Raw genomic sequence first — 16,369 nt, forward strand, 5'->3', positions numbered from 1 at the left:
GGGTCAGAGTGAAATGGAGCAGGACAGCATGAGATTTCATCACACTTCCCAGAATGGTGCACGATTTAAAACATATGAATTGTTTACTTCTGGAATTTCCCATTTAATAGTTTCAGACTGAGGTTGACCTCGGGTAATATCAACCACAGGTAACAAACCACAGAAAGTGAACCTATGGATAAGGGGGGACTATGGTACTTAAGTTCTTGTTGGTAAATCGCTTCTACCCTGGGCTCTGAGCTGATTCACATCACCTCCCAACCACAGTCCCTTTCTCAGGTCTTTTTCACATCTCCAAGATCCAGCAAGTAAAGAGCCAACTGCTTACAGATTAAATCAAGAGTTAATGCCGGTCACAGCTAAGTTGTTAAATATTTTGACAGCACTTCTGTGTAAGACCCACCTTATTTTTTTTAAAAAAAACTTATGGCTCATAACATTCAGATTCAGAAGCAATGTATCATTAGGTGCTAAGTTGTTTGAGACCCTGTATAATTTTTTAAGAGTAATAAAGGAGATATTATTTGAGATTGTCTGGAAAGATTGATTAGCAATTTGGATAGTACATAATGAAGGACAAGGGCAGAATGTACAATTTTTTAAAATGCATTTAAAAATAATAACTAAATCTCCCATTTATTACTGCCACTGTGTGCAAAGTGCCTTGCACACAGGATCTCGTGTACCTCTCATAACAGCATTGGGAAGAAAGAAAAACATAAGGCTTGGTCACACAGTTAGGAAGTGGCAGGACAGTCCATGTGTCATCCACTCTTGCTCATTATGTGCAAGACACTGTAGGTGCTGGCATAGTGAACATGAAGATGTATTTTTTGCTTGCAATGGCCAAAAGCGAACTCAAGGAAATATTGACAGCCCTTAAGTGAATGAGAGAGTATTCTTGGGCCTTCCACAATTGAGAGCATCATTTTAAAATATGACTGGGTAATACATTTTTATATTCCTCCCTTCAGTTGCTTCAATAGCAATATAAAATGTAGGTGAGCCACAGGGAACCAGCTAAACTCATTATAATTTGATTATCTAATCTTCCAGTGTTAGTCTTCTTATAACCTTTGCATAACATAGGACCATTACAAAAAGCAATAAAGCACATGACCAAAGTGTTTAGCCTACTGACAAAGTCTTGCTTTCCATCTCTAAGTGGAAAATGAAAAAGCAAGACTATTTATTAATGATTTGGTATTAAATCTAACTTTTTCTAATTCTGCTTTCCAGCTTATGCCTTATACAAAAATAAGCATGTATTTGCTATGACTAAACTATATGGGAAAGCGTACCTTTATGGGCCAGCGTATGGCATCACTACCTTTCTTGCCAAAATACCTCCCAGTGAGTCTTTTGAGAGCAGAGATTTGATTTCATTTATCCTTGTGTAATCAGCATCTAGCATAGTTAATTGACAGATACCAAATTATATATCCTTCAAGGGAAGATGGAGACAATGTGAGATTGAGAATTTGGGGAATAATTTATGGAGATGAACCTTTAAGTTGATACAGACATTAGCTAGATATGCGGAAAAGGGCATTGTAAGGAGATAGTGTATACTGAGCAGTGTTTCTAAAATAAGAATGATCACAGAGTTTTATGTCTATGGAAAGAAAAGGGGCCTCAATGCCTTGGCATATTTTTACTCCTGTCTACCCATTTTTCTGGATTTCTTTTCCTACTCCTTCTCCTTTGTCTTATCCGCCGCTCATCCTTTAAAATTCAGGTTTCTTCAACAAATAAGAAGGAAAAAAAGACAGAGGGAGGCCCTTAAAAGGCAAATTAACTAATTGTAACTCATTAACCTTATTGCATTCAAATCCAAACAAACTGAAAAAAAATTTCATGACGAGCATGAGGCAGTTGGAAATTTGAATACCAACTGGATATTGGATGACAGATTATTGGTCATATTTTAGATGTGATAATGGTATTATGGTAATGTTAAAAATAGATTCTTTTAGAGATATACACTATCATTCACAGATGAAATGATTTTCATCAAAATAATACAGGAGAGGGAAAATGAGAAGGGGTATAGCTTAACTAAGAAATAAATAAGCATTATTACTATTATTATTTTGTATTTTCCTAGAAGACATTCCTTTTGCCTCCTCCCCACCAGAGGATTCCATTCCATCTCCTCACTGTATCCCAAATAATCGGGCATGTTTCAAATTTTCTTTTTATGTGACACTAAACCTGAAAGGTGGGGTGTGAGTCCTAGTACATTGTCTCACAAAATCGAAGAATGAAGTCATGAACAAAAACGGTGAGCAGAACCAAAGTTTATTGAGAGCATCCATGCGAATTAAAGTCTATTAGTCCCTGTGTTGAGTCGCACATAGCTTTAAGCCACGTGGGCTCAGGGATGTGCTCCCTAGCCACAGGAACATCAGGAACCCATTGCATTCTGGGGAGAAGGAGGAGGACAAGAGGAAGCGTGTGCCTTTTAATTTAGGTGTTGGATACAGCCTTGCTAGCTCCTGACTGGTCTTTTCCAAGAATTCTGCCTTAATAACATTCTTGGGATTGGTTATATGCCTCACTGTCTTGTGATGTGTTATCTGCAAGCTGTCTGTTTCAGCAACATCCATACGTTTTAAAGCTCATGTCTCTCTAGCGTGCCCTTCCTTCCCCGCTCATTTGGGGTCCCCGGTTTTATCCTCCTGCTCCCCAATGGTCTCAGCCCCTGTCTGTCTAGCTTCCTTCTGTCTCCTTAACACCATCTCCAGAGGAAGGTCATTAGTAAGGACAGAGATTTTTCTTCCTCCCATTGACAGGCCCGTAGGAGGGACACAGTAATGTTGGATATAAGACCAAAAAAATAAGGGAGTGGATACAGACCTCCAAGTTCCACATCACAGAGCATGATTCAAGCAGTGGGCTTCCCTTCATCTCTTTAACTTCCGTCTAATTCTTCAAAAACAAATCTCAATTCATGTTCTATGTACAAAACAGGATTTCCTCATAACTGAAGGCCAGGAATGCAGCAGCCTGATTACAACTAGATAATTCACACATTTGCATGTAATGTTCACGGAGGGCCAGGTTGTGAGGCCATATCCGTAATGAGTGCAAGACAGCATTGCTCCAAACCTATGTAGTTGTCATAGAGATGAGGAAAATATAAAAACGCACACACATATTCCTTGCATTTAAAAAACACCTTTTGGTTAAATTATGGTATCTGAACCTAATTTTTGCATGTAAACTTACAAAACATCAATGTCCGTATTACAGTCTTATAAACACTCCTTCGGTCCTTTGCAGAAGTTTATTCTGTACCAATGAAAATTACAGCTCCGAGAAGTAGGGGATGGGAAGAACTGGAGGGGACTTTGCCAAGTGATTTAGTCAATGCTCTTGCCTTCGATCCAAACTATGCTGAAGTAGCCATGACAAACAAAAATCTGATTCATTTGTATTGTTTTAAGATTTTCAACAGATCACATCTTAGTAGTATATGCCTATTGGAAATATTAAGTTACTTATATTGCCACATTTTTTTTCTCTAATAAGTGTTTGGGCATGTATGTGTTAACAATAAAAAGGAATCCATTTGTCCCTCAGAATTCTTAGATAGTTACTCACCCAGGAGTAATCTAATGAGATGAACTTGTTAAAACATGCATGGTATCCCCTTATCCCCTGGAGAACCTGTTTCATAGATTAGATGGAATTTGCTGGAGGTTTTAAATGAAATGTTTTCATCTATGACAACGCAAACTTAGAATTTCATAATGATGGGCTTGTGACAGAGCCCAAAGGGATTTCTTTCCTTCTGTGGTTATGGATATACTTTCTGATACTAAATAACAACTAAGGACTATGTATACCAAGACCTATCACACTTCCCAATATTCAGTATTGAGTGTCCAGCTACAGAGCCTTCAGGGGAGTGGTTTTATTATTGTTGTTTTCCAGAATCTAGCACAGGCCTGAAAAGAGTAGGCACTCAGTAAATGTTCGATGACCTTTCCTCCTGCTTTCACCTTCTCCCAAGGGTGTAATCACCCACCACACCGCCAAGCATTCACTGTATTTGTGATATTTAGGACAAGCCCAGGAATGATAAAAGCACAGAAGCTGAAGAAGGTTATACAGATTTTGACAAGACTATTGGTAATGTCTTATCTCTAATCTTCATCGAGATTGATTGGATGTTAACTGGTTCCTGACTTCAGCAGCAGGATAAGCTGGTTGGGTTAGGGAGATGGGCTATTACATGCACCAAAGTGTACATCATTGCCCTGAGAGTTGAGAGGCCAATAAATTTAAAGAATTGCTATAAGGTTTAACTTTGTGTGTGTGTGTGTGTGTGTGTGTGTGTGTGTGTGTTTATCATCTACATAGAATTCTTTCACCATTTGAATCAAGACTTGCTTTTGAACTGTTTTTCCCTATTAAAGCCATTTTCCCTATTGAAACTCTTCCATTGGCTTGCCTTAATGAAGAATTCCAAGTATTTGTTCTCTCATTCCTTTTCTCAGTTAATCATAAGATATTCATTTAGTGCTTACTTTGTTTAGCACTATTCTGAGTGCTGAGAAATATATGATAGCTTTTTAAATTTACTTGGTAACCATTTTTTGTTCCTTTATTTTCAAGGTTGGAATGATTATTTGTCTCTCTCTCAGTGTCAGGGCCTACATATACTCGTGGGGCCTTCACAATGGGGTTAAGAGAAATAAAGGACCAACATTAAACTTGAAAATCATAAGCCATTATGTTAAGGTACAAATCATATTCTGTTTTTAATTAAGTGGGTTTAAGTTTGAAGGGCCAGGGAATCATTCTATTTATAAATGGGTTGTAGCCTTCTGTGGACCTTACTTGCACATTGCATATCTATAATATATGCATACATCTGGCATAGAAATGTACATGTCAAAAGGGATACACATACATATATGCATGAAGAACAAGTACACTTCCCAAGGGTCACAGTGGCATGGAATGTTTCTTCATAGATTTCTCAACTGAAGCATAAAACCAATTTGCTTTATACATGGCCTTCCGAATTGAAAAGCTACTGCCAGAGGCAAGAATATTATTTTATGGTGAGTTAATATGAATGAATAATTTGAATGAGTTTGAACAAAAGGCAGGAGTCCATGAGGCAAAGGGCCACATCTGTTTGCCCACCACTCTGTTCCCAGGACCTAACACCCTGCCTGGCTCTATGAGGCATTCAGTAACTAAGCAGGTCAATTAATACAAGTTCGGAATTGGGAAAATATTCTAATAGAGCATGGTGATGGGCCAGAAATTTATTTGTACAGGGAATGAAAAAGAAATGTTGGCTTTCTGGAGATTTAATTAAACTCAGCGAACATGTCTTGTAAGTTCTGCCAGGGATCAGAGATTTGGTGCTGAGTGAAACAGGTCCCTAAGCTTTAGAAGCTCTCAGTCTTGTAGAAAGTCAAATATACTGTATGTACACAATTTTACTTCAATTTTATTATTTAAGTTATAATATCAGGATATAAAAATAATTATATTATTGTTAACAAAATAGAGAGGTAACCCAGGGAAAGGAATGATTACCTATACTAAGAGGAACTAGAGCAGCGGTTCTCAACCTGTGGGTCGCGACCCCTTTGGCGGTCGAACGACCCTTTCACAGGGGTCGCTTAAGACCATCCTGCCAATCATATATTTACATTACGATTCATAACAGTAGCAACATTACAGTTATGAAGAAGCAACAAAAATAATTTTATGGTTGGGTCACAACATGAGGAACTGTATTTAAAAGGCCAGAAGATTGAGAACCACTGAACTAGAGAAAGTTTCTCTGAAAGCAATATCTCCACAGTACTTTAAAGAACTAAAGGACCAAGAATATCTGAGGTAGAGTGAGCAGTCTATACAAAGGCACAGAGAGATAAAACAACAAGGTGTATTCTGAGACTCTATAGGTTCTTGTCCCTATCCAATAAATTGTGTTAGCAGTTCAGAGACAAGTAGGTGAGACTAGAAAGGGAAGGTTGGAAATGGATTTTCTATTCCTACATTTTTACAAGTTGACTATTGGATGTTTCTATAAATGTGTCATCAGAAGGCCCTCTACTCTACCTTCTTTCTATGAAAATGCTACCATGCTTCAATGCCCACCACATGTGTGATGCCAGATATGACCAGTGCTATCTATTTAAATATCTTGTTCCATGGACTTCAGCTTGAGCTTCATCATTCTGGTTTTGAACTTCATCTCCCCACAGGACAGTGAAGTGAGTGGGAGACTTGTTTGTCCTCTAACTTTGATTTCTGAGCATGTCTAATAATGAATCCTAAACCAAACAGAGGGAAAAAGCATCACTAATTTCTCTAGCATGGATCCTAAAAATTTTGGATTAGTTGGTTGTAATTTTGGACCACCTGCCATGCTGTCAACTCTATATTCTGATAATAAGTTTTTGTGAAGACCACAATGTCCTTTTTAAGATATGTGCTGGGCTCTAGGAAACTAAAATTCAATCTAAACTTCAGGATTGACAGAAATGAAAACAAATGAATTAGAGACTGTATCAACACCATACTAGCTCGGTGTCCACCATCATTCAGCAAAGCACATTTTTCTGAATGTCATATCCTTAGACAGTAATAAGTGTACTTAGGACAGACTTTGAATATCACCTTTAAATGGCAATAATTCTATTTCAAAGAGCAAATGAGTGAAAAATGCACTTGAAAACTCATTAGATGAATTGAGGAAAGGTTATCTAATCTTTAATGTAGACAAAAGACAAAAGCTTATTTTAAGAAATTCTTTCTTGAAATAATCTCCTTTATTAATGTTTTCCTATATTGTAGTCTCTTGATTTACACCAAGCATGTCAAACTCAAAGGCTAACATGAGCCAAATAAACAAGGTTTAAGTTTCTGTGGGCCACAAAAAAACAAAAGCTTCAGTTTTCATAGAAACATAGGTTTATTTCGATAGAGACATGCCGAATACAAAGGACTGAAATAAATGAGTAATCCTTAACATAAAATAATAGAACACTTTAATAAAAATCAATATTTTTCTTGAAGTTAACTTATCAGACACTGAATAACTGAACAAATTAATAAGCATAACACAAGTAAACCTATTTTTCTTGTTCTCCAGAAGCGAAATATTTCCTGTTGCGCACACCAAAAAGTCAATACAAGACTAATAACGTGGCAATCAGCTGCTAAAATATTTGCTGCTAGTATTAGTGGAGAGAAATGGTGCACCTGCATGTAAGGCGTGTAAGGGAAATGAAGGCAACACGATTATAGTCATCAGTCATTAGCGAACGTTGTAGTTCATTATTAATAATTATGTATAACAGGATATTGTAAAAATTAAGTTACAAAATTTTTATTAAAATGTTTCTTACATACCGTTATATGGGCTGGGCCGCAAAAATATTCGTTGTGGGCTGCATGTGGCCCCTGGGCCTCGAGTTTGACATGCTTGATTTACACCAATAAATATATGCAGCTTTAATTATAAAAAGGCTGGTAACCATACGTCCCAGGTTGCGCAGGCAAGTTCCAGTATATATCTAGATTTGGAAAGAGATTATTGCGCGCAGGCAAACAGGGCTGGGATGAGATTATTGTGTTAAGATCTAGTTGAAGAAGGAATGAAGGAACTTCATTCTCTGTGTATTTTAATAGGTTGGCTGTGATTGACAGAGGAGATTGAAGCCCTGGCTTCAACCTTGTGTAGCCCCCAATCATGATATCTGTCATATCCCTCAGGTCATCCTTAGCAGTGAGCACCCAACAGCTAATCTAATCTATAAAAAGTATATCCCCTGCTTATACTCTCCTTGCTCTAAACTGTGTGCTATGTTGTAGCTATTCCTAGTTTTTCTCCTGTTGCTTAAAGTCTTTGAGAGAAAAAACTGTGCCTTACATGTTGTTGTACCTGAATTGTCTAACCTAGTACTTAACATAAGAAGGAAACCCAGCAATGAGTAAGGAATGAAGAGGAGCCCATCTCTTCTCTCCTGGAACCAACTCTACCAGTCTCTTCATGCAAGATTCCCCCTCATACTTCAGTTCTGCTCTTACTCAGAACTTGGCTCAGCACCTTCTCGCTTGTGGTGCCCTAAGTCCTCTGTGCACACATTTTATTTTCCCTCACTTCTAAGGTTCTAAAGCATTCTATATATTTCTTACTTTTCTGGCAATATTTTAAAACTGTTTGATTAATGAAGCACTTAGTTTCTGCTTATTGAGAGCTTGGTGTAGCAAGCATGCGGCGATCTTAGTGGACAGAAGGATTTTCAGCCATGCAAAAAACATGTTTTCTGTCCTTAAAGTCTTCTTGGAGCTTAGGCTATGTGAGTAGGATGGGAACTCTCATAAATATTAGTGTTGATGGATGGACTTTCAGAAGAGGACTTTTTCAAACTGAGAGACAAAATTTTCAGGAAGTACACATACTTCAGTTAGCTTTTCAAAGATATGTTGAGTTTACATCATAAGAGAAATGGGGGACACATGCACTTTAAGGAAGATTGATATCCTTTTCAATCTGATATTTATTAATTCAACAAATATTTATTGAGAACCTACTGTGTGTCGAGCTCAAAGCTAGAGATTAGTACTGTGAGTTTTCTGAGGTCAAGTATGGTTCAGTTTTCCCTCATTTAATCCCAAATCATCTGTGACCTCATTCATTTCCACAGTTTTAACATGTTGCAGGCGGATCATGAGCATTCTTGTGTTTTCATGTTACACAGGGTTTTTCATAAATGTTAAAGGCATGCCTTAAAATTAAATACCCATTGCATTTTGAAGTTATTTATTACATGTTCTTACAAGCTAATATCTTTTTAAAGTATGATACTTTGTAAAACGTTTTTTGTACTTTCAATAGAAACTTACCTGGCCACTGGGTAAAGTTAGCAATAAAATTACTGGTGTGCAATGTGTTAACTACTACTTCTTGGCTTGCAGAAGGCACCCAACTTCACCTACCCACCCCCAGAATCATCTAGCAAGTCTAATCTTGGATGTCCTCTTAGGGAAATTGAAGTGTGATGATTCTGCTCCACCCACTCTTTGCCAGTCATTCCCACTCTCCCCACCCAAAGGCACCAGACACCATCAAGCAAAAGTTGTAATATGTTCTTTGCAATGACATAATCTCTCTAGGTAGCGCAATTATGAGTGTGCAAAACATGTTTTAAAGTGTTCCTCCACCCAACCACTGCTGCCTGTTTGGGACTGGAGAGCCTTGTGGACTAACATGGACCAGCCTACAGAATGACAACCTAGGTATTGACAGACCCTCACCATTAATGATGGCAATACTATTTGCACTCACTGAGTCCACACCATGGGGCAGATGCTGTGCTAGGTGCTACAATAGCTCATCCTTGCAGTAGCTCTGGAGATATCACTACTGCCATTTTATAGATGAGGATATTGAGGCCACAGTCACAGCTTGTCCGAGATTTCAGGTCTCGGAAGTGACAGCTGTCAGGATGAGAACCCGGATCTATTCCCAGTGCAATGCTTTTTCTACTACATCACAACAGAAGTAGGTTAATCGTTTTCAGTGCCTCAATCCTTCATTTAGAAAGTAGGGATGGGTTCTTATCTCTATCTGCCTCAGAATTACAATTCTCTTGATCACTGAGGTTTCTCAAAGAAAATTAGCAGCCTAGGTGACATTGTTACTGTGCTGAACAATGGGAAGGATACAGACATTTTCATTCATTTTTTTTCTTTTTTCTCTTTATTGATTAAGGTATTACATATGTGTCCTTACCCCCCCATTATCCCCCCCCCGCCCGACTTATACCCTCATCCCCCTGGTGTCTGTGTCCATTGGTTAGGCATATATGTATGCAAACAAGTCCTTTGGTTGATCTCTCTCCCTTACCCCCACCCTCCCCTACCTTCCCTCTGAGATTTGATGGTCTGATCAATGCTTCTCTATCTCTGGATCTGTTTTTGTTCATCAGTTTATGTGGTTTGTTATATTCCACAAATGAATGAGATCATGTGATATTTATCTTTCTCTGACTGGCTTATTTCGCTTAGCATAATGCTCTCCAGTTCCATCCATGCTATTGCAAATGGTGAGAATTCCTTCTTTTTTACTGCAGCATAGTATTCCATTGTGTAGATGTACCACAGTTTTTAAATCCACTCATCTGCTGATGGGCACTTAGGCTGTTTCCAAATCTTAGCTATGGTAAATTGTGCCGCTATGAACATTTTAATGGAATTACCAACACACAAGTAGTTGATGACCCAAGTGACCACTGAGTCAGAGCATGCAACCTATCAGCAAAAGAACTTTTGACCAAACAAAACCAGGGAACATATATTCACTTATTCACTTTCTCAATACTTTGCAAGCTTGGCCTGTGGACCACACACTGATAATGCAGACACAATGTACATTTTTAACAGGGTATCTTGCTGGGTCTCATATATATTTAATGGATAGCTTGCCTTGGGAATTAATGTACCTTTCTAATTTATAGGGAGGTTTCCAACCACAGTGGTGCATGAGCAGCAGGAAAAGTAAAAAACAACAGCTATTAACCTCTGAGATAAGATTTTGGCAGCAATGTGGTATGTTATGTCCTCTGAGGGCTGTGTCTGAATGGAAAAAGCACAAGCATTTTAGCATCAGATAGTCTAGGGCTCAACTCTCAGCTCTGACATTTAATAGTTGGCTATGTGAGCTTAAGTTATTTCACCCTAGGAGCCTCTATTCTACAACGGCAAGGTAGGAATAGTATTGGCCATTGAATTATTTTTTTGTTGTTTTTTTCTCTCAATTGTTTAACAAATATTTATAGAACATTGAATCAGTCAGGAAAACAGATATCACCTTATGTATTTTAAGCAGCAAGAGAAGTAATTCAGGGTATTAGTGTGCTTAGAAATCATTGGAACCTGGGAGCAGTGATAGGCAGGGGTCAGGGGCAGCGACACCTTAATTGGAAATTTCAAGAAGCCATTTGTGCCCTAGCTGGTTTGGCTTGGTGGATAGAGCGTCGGCCTGCAGACTGACAGGTCCCAGGTTCAATTTCAGTGAAGGGCACATGCCCAGGTTGCAGGCTCGATCCCCAGTAGGGGGGTCCAGAAGGCAGATGATCAATGATTCTCTCTCATCATTGATGTTTCTATCTCTCTCTCCCTCTCCCTTCTTCTCTGAAGTCAATAAAAATATATTTTAAAAAGAAGCCATTTGTGAGCAATAGTTTCTTGCAAGCCCTGGAGCTAGGGACCGACAGTAATCTATGGAGTCTGAGGAAACTGTAAGCAGCTACGGCAGTGGTTAGTAGTGCAAATCCTTTGCCAATAGGCCACCACCCTCCTACATCCCAAAACTCATATAAGTTGCTCTGATTGGAAGAATCTAAGCTGCAACCCTGCTGGCAAGAGATTCTGGGATAATGGTTGGTTCTCAGGCTTCTAGCCCCTGTGACACGTGGAGAGCATTGGGGTGGAGGGTGGGGTTAATGATTGGTGCTGAGGACCTGTAGGTTATAGCCAGAACAAGCACCTCCAGTGTGCCAGGAATTGTCCTACAAGTACCAGGATGAATAAAGAGACAAGATATGTGGCTCACATTTCATTGTAGGAGGTTAAATGAGTTAATGTATTAACAAATTTAGTAGAGCTAGACACATAGTGGTACTTTAGAATTAATTGTTTCTTTATTTTAAGTCTCATACTGGCTCACTCTGTGTCCTCTCCATGAAATTCCTGACAAGGTGGATAATTTCAAAGATTAGAGAGGGAAGAGCTGAGGATGTGCCTTTGGTGTCAAACAGCCAGGTTTTAATTGACGGTGCCTACCTGTAGCTGATAGAGCCTCATTTTCGTTTGTGTTGATTTTGAAGGCCATTGGACATGCTTCAAAACATATATTTTCTAAACAGATAATGTAGACCATGTTTAAAGACATTTATCAGTAGATGTGTGTATTGACTCAGTGCAAGTATATTGAGATACAAATGTCCCATAGAGATGCGAATATTGCTTCCTCACAGTAGGTATGAGGATGAGAGATGAATGTGTCAGGGTGTGTATTAATGTATTCGTTTACATGAATGATTCATTTACTCTGGCCTGAGGATTTGCCAGTCACCTTCATATCTGTCTCCAACAGGAGGTCACTGTGCTTTTTGTTCCCTGTCTTAAGCAAGACATACAAGGTGCAGTTGATTCACTTAATCCCCCATTGAGGCAGCTTCCCAGTGCCCTTCAGTCTAGGGTGAGAGCTGTCTCGAGCACTCGCAGGTGCTTCTGTCCTTAATTCAAGTTCTTGGACCACAAGGGGACGAACACAGGCTTTGGAGAAGTCATGAGAGGTGTCTGCATAGAGAGAGATGGAAGGAAGGAGGCAGAAAAGGAAGGAGAATGGAAGGAGGGAAGGAAATCAAATAGTATAATTTTATCACCTTTCTATCTTCCCATCACTACTTTTTGCCTGCACTCCCCCTAACCTCAGCCCTTTCTCTTCCTGTCAACACTGCCTTGACATTTTTATATATGTCACCTTAAATGTCAGTGCAAGACTTTGTGACTTTATCCGTGTTACCTTGGTGAGCAATGTTGCCAAGGTGAAATACCATATCAAATGTGGGCCTGGTAGGAAATGTCTATAGCCCTCCTGAAAACTGTTAATTTAATGGAACATGGGCCCTTCTGTACAAATATACACACATACCACCCTTGGAGGCAGCAGTCACTGGTTCAAGGTGATGGTGGCCTAACAGGAATCAAGGCTGTGCCATCAGACTTTTCATTTTGGGGGTTGCCACACATGTGGATTTTGATGTGAAGTTTCTCAATTTTTAAATGTTCATCCTTTGGTTCTTATTTCTGAAAACACCATGAAGTCAGAAAAGATACAGTTGTGTGTCATACGTGGTTGGCACGCCACTGATCTGTGATCTGCTTTGTACCATCTTCTGTCATAGAAACTGAATGATGTTATTATACATTATTGTTTGTGTGTTTCTCTTCCAGGGCTAGGAGCTCCTTAAGAGCTAGGCTGTGTATTATATCTCCAAGATTATCAACAATCATGGTTATGGGACATATTAGGTGCTAAAAAAATTAATCTATGATTTTATAAGTATCAGTCTCTATTCTCTAGAACAATCTTTTTGTATCTTAATCTTCTCAGCTGTAGTACCTTGCTTATTTATAAAGTCCTAATAAGTCACAAAAGTAACATAAATATTTTAATTTAAAAACTTAATAGTTAATACTTTCAAGGTACTTATAGTCTATCGTGTAAGAAAAATAAGCAAAACTCATTACCACATTTTTTGTTTTGCTTTCAGAGTTGGTTTATTTGGGGACTGTATGGTGTAAGGAGAGTGCTTATAGGTTCTAGGGGGCAAATGTGGGTTTAAATCCTGTCGCTGTCATTTGTCAGCCATGTGAACTTGAGCAACTCATTTCATTTGTCTGGGCCTCAGTTTATTCATCTATAAAATGTGAATAATAATACCAATTTCATAGGCTAGTTGTAAGGATTACATTAAGTGATGTACATGTGACCTTATATACAATATAAATTAAATAATGTTCATTCCTTGCCTGCCGGTGTTGCTCAGTGGTTGAGCATTGACCTATAAACCAGGAGGTCATGGTCCAATTTGTGGTCAGGGCACATGCCTTGGTTGTGGGCTTGAATCCCAGTGTGGGAAGTGCAGGAGGCAGCCAATCAATGATTCTCTCTCATCATTGATGTTTCTCTCTCTCTCTCCCTCTCCCTTCCTCCCTGAAATTAATAAAAATATAATTTAAGCAAAATAAATAAATGTTTGTTCCTTGCAGGGTTAGGACACTTCACTTTATCTCACTTCTTTGACTCATTACAGCCTATATGCGCATAGGAAATAGGGCTGTATATTTGCCTCTTTTTTTTAAGCATAAATAAAATTGATTGTCTAGTGCATATGGAGAAAGAGAAAACTTCTGGGTAATTCGGTAGGCCAAAATTAGAAAAATGAAGTAGAGTGCATAAGTTTGCTATATAGTCCTGGTGTTTATTCTTATTCTTATTTCTAATATTAGGCCTTTGGCACACATTTCAAGAGCTGATTCCTGCTGATCTTTTTGACCCAAGAAACTGGGTGGTCCATAGTGCCTTCTAGTTCTAGGAAGAGGAGCAAGTATCTGGAGGTACAAGTTCAGTCTTAACATTTTGAGGTGTCTGAAGGACTTGCAGGAGATGTGGTAAAGTTGTGAAGAGCAATGTGAAGTACAGAAGGTAATTGAATGGGGATGAAGGGAGTGCTCAGGGAAGGATATATAGAGTAAGGAGAAGAGAGAGTAATAGAAGATTTTCGTTAGCACTTGGAAAACTCTTCTGAGTGGCCTGTGGTTGTAGGAATTTACCTGGGACAAGACCTTTAATTTAGTATTCAACAAATAATAAGTCTACGATTTGAGAGAGGCACTCTGTGGACCCCAAAGGAAAAAGGATGGCATGATGTCTTAACAGTTTACAATAAAATAGGCCATATATTAAGAAGCAATTACATAACAGTACAATTTAATATAAGGTTAATACAGTACAATAAAATACAGTTTAATATGGGATCACATTTGTTGATGGCAGGCTTTAGGAATCTGGAGAAGACAGTAAGTGATTCTTCATGGTCTTGCAGTATGTGGATCAAAGGTCAGGCTCTGGAGTCAGATTGTCTACTATCAAATCCCAGGTCACTTCTTACTTAGCCTTCTGTTCCCCAGCTTTCTCATCTGTAAAATGAGAGTAATCCCTACTGCACAGGTTGTGTACGAAGAAAGATGGAGCCGCGTTGTCATGCCAAACCTGATGAGTAGGATTGTGAAAAGAAAACCAAACTATTGACCTGCCAGGCAAGATGCCTTCCAACACCTGTGAGAAATGATTAGCTGGAGGAAGATTCAGGAGCAGTAGAAAAGGATAAAGGAATACACCCAGGGAAGTGGGGTATGAGTCCTCATTTCTGAGCAGAGAAGATTTGTGGACTTCTGCAGACCCTGTAGAAGTGGACCAAGGATAGATAAGAAATAGGAGGTGGGAGTTCTCTCTCTGGTTCTCCATCTCAATAATTAATCCCTGTGTCCCTCAGTTTTGTCATCTGTAAAAGAGATAATAGTACCCACCACATAGATCTGTTAGGATTGAATGAGTTTATCATAGACACAGACAGTAGTGGAGTTGTTTCCAGTGCGAAAGGGGGATGAGATAGAGGTAGTAAAGGGTAAAGGGGGTCAAATATATGATGATGAAGGAGATTTGACTTTGGGTGGTAAACACACAATGCAATATACAGATAATGTATTATAGAATTGTATTCTTGGAACCTATATAATTTTATTAACCAATGTCACCCCAGTAAATTTAATTTTTAAAAAATTTTTAAAGAATGAGTTTTCACATGAGTCACTCTTAAAACATTGTTTGACATGGGTAAATGCTAAAAAAAAAAATGGCTATTATTATGACCACTAGAGGCTCAATGCATGAAATTTGTGCATAGGTAGGGTCCCTAGGCCTGGCTGGTGATCAGGGCCGATTGGGGCCTTCAGGCTTCTAGCTGGGGCCTTCCTTCCAGCTGCCGGCCAGGGGCTTCCCTTTCCCAGCTGGCCTTCCTTCATCCTACACTGCCCCCGGTGGTCAGCACACATCATAGCGAGCAATCGGTCTTCCAGTTGAACTCCTGTGGGGAAAATTTGCATATTAGGCACATATTCTCACAATAATTTATTGTGTTTCTAATATATATCATGAATGGTGACAGTCACTAAGACATGAAGGTGAAGAGAGTTATGGACAGCAGTTCATAGTGCAGCATCCCAACACATGGACGTGGTTTCAGACCTGGGACCATCATTGATTTCCACTTATGTAACCTGGAGCAAGCGTCTACTTCTGTCAACTGTGTGTGATGCCAACACCCACGTCAGGGTTGTGGGAGAAGAAACGAGATCAATTTCTATATAAGGCATCCAATATAGTTCCTGGCACATAGTAAATGCTCAATCCTGGAAAGATCGAAGAAAACATCAGAGAGGTGGTGAAACTTGAAGGTACATAAAGTGTGGAGAGCTGAGAAGATATGCAATTCCAGGGCTTTCCAAGGGAGAAGATATTTTTCAAAGTCCTTTGTTATGTTTGTTAAGCAATGTTCTCAAACTGTAGAGCAAATTGTGAGCAAGAAGGTGGGTCACATTGGGCAAAGGCACTTTTACTTAGCTAAAGGAGTTATTGTTTCAAACAAGAAAATATATTGCAAGTCATTTAGCTTACAAAAAATTGAAAGTCAAATAGTGTCAGTTACAATTGCAAAATATACTTTAGCTACTAAGAATAGCTACGTTTATTATCATT

The 16,369-nt window shown here is 38.9% G+C and overlaps 1 protein-coding gene across 9 annotated transcripts in view; it reads left to right on the forward strand.

Annotated features, from left to right (window-relative positions):
* Positions 1-16,369, forward strand: part of DLG2 (discs large MAGUK scaffold protein 2) — a 1,152,012-nt gene that overhangs the window by 958,995 nt on the left and 176,648 nt on the right. The window lies entirely within an intron of this gene.

Source organism: Myotis lucifugus, unplaced genomic scaffold (assembly GCF_000147115.1).
Source record: "Myotis lucifugus unplaced genomic scaffold, Myoluc2.0 scaffold_236, whole genome shotgun sequence".
In the NCBI taxonomy this organism is placed as follows: Eukaryota; Metazoa; Chordata; class Mammalia; order Chiroptera; family Vespertilionidae; genus Myotis; species Myotis lucifugus.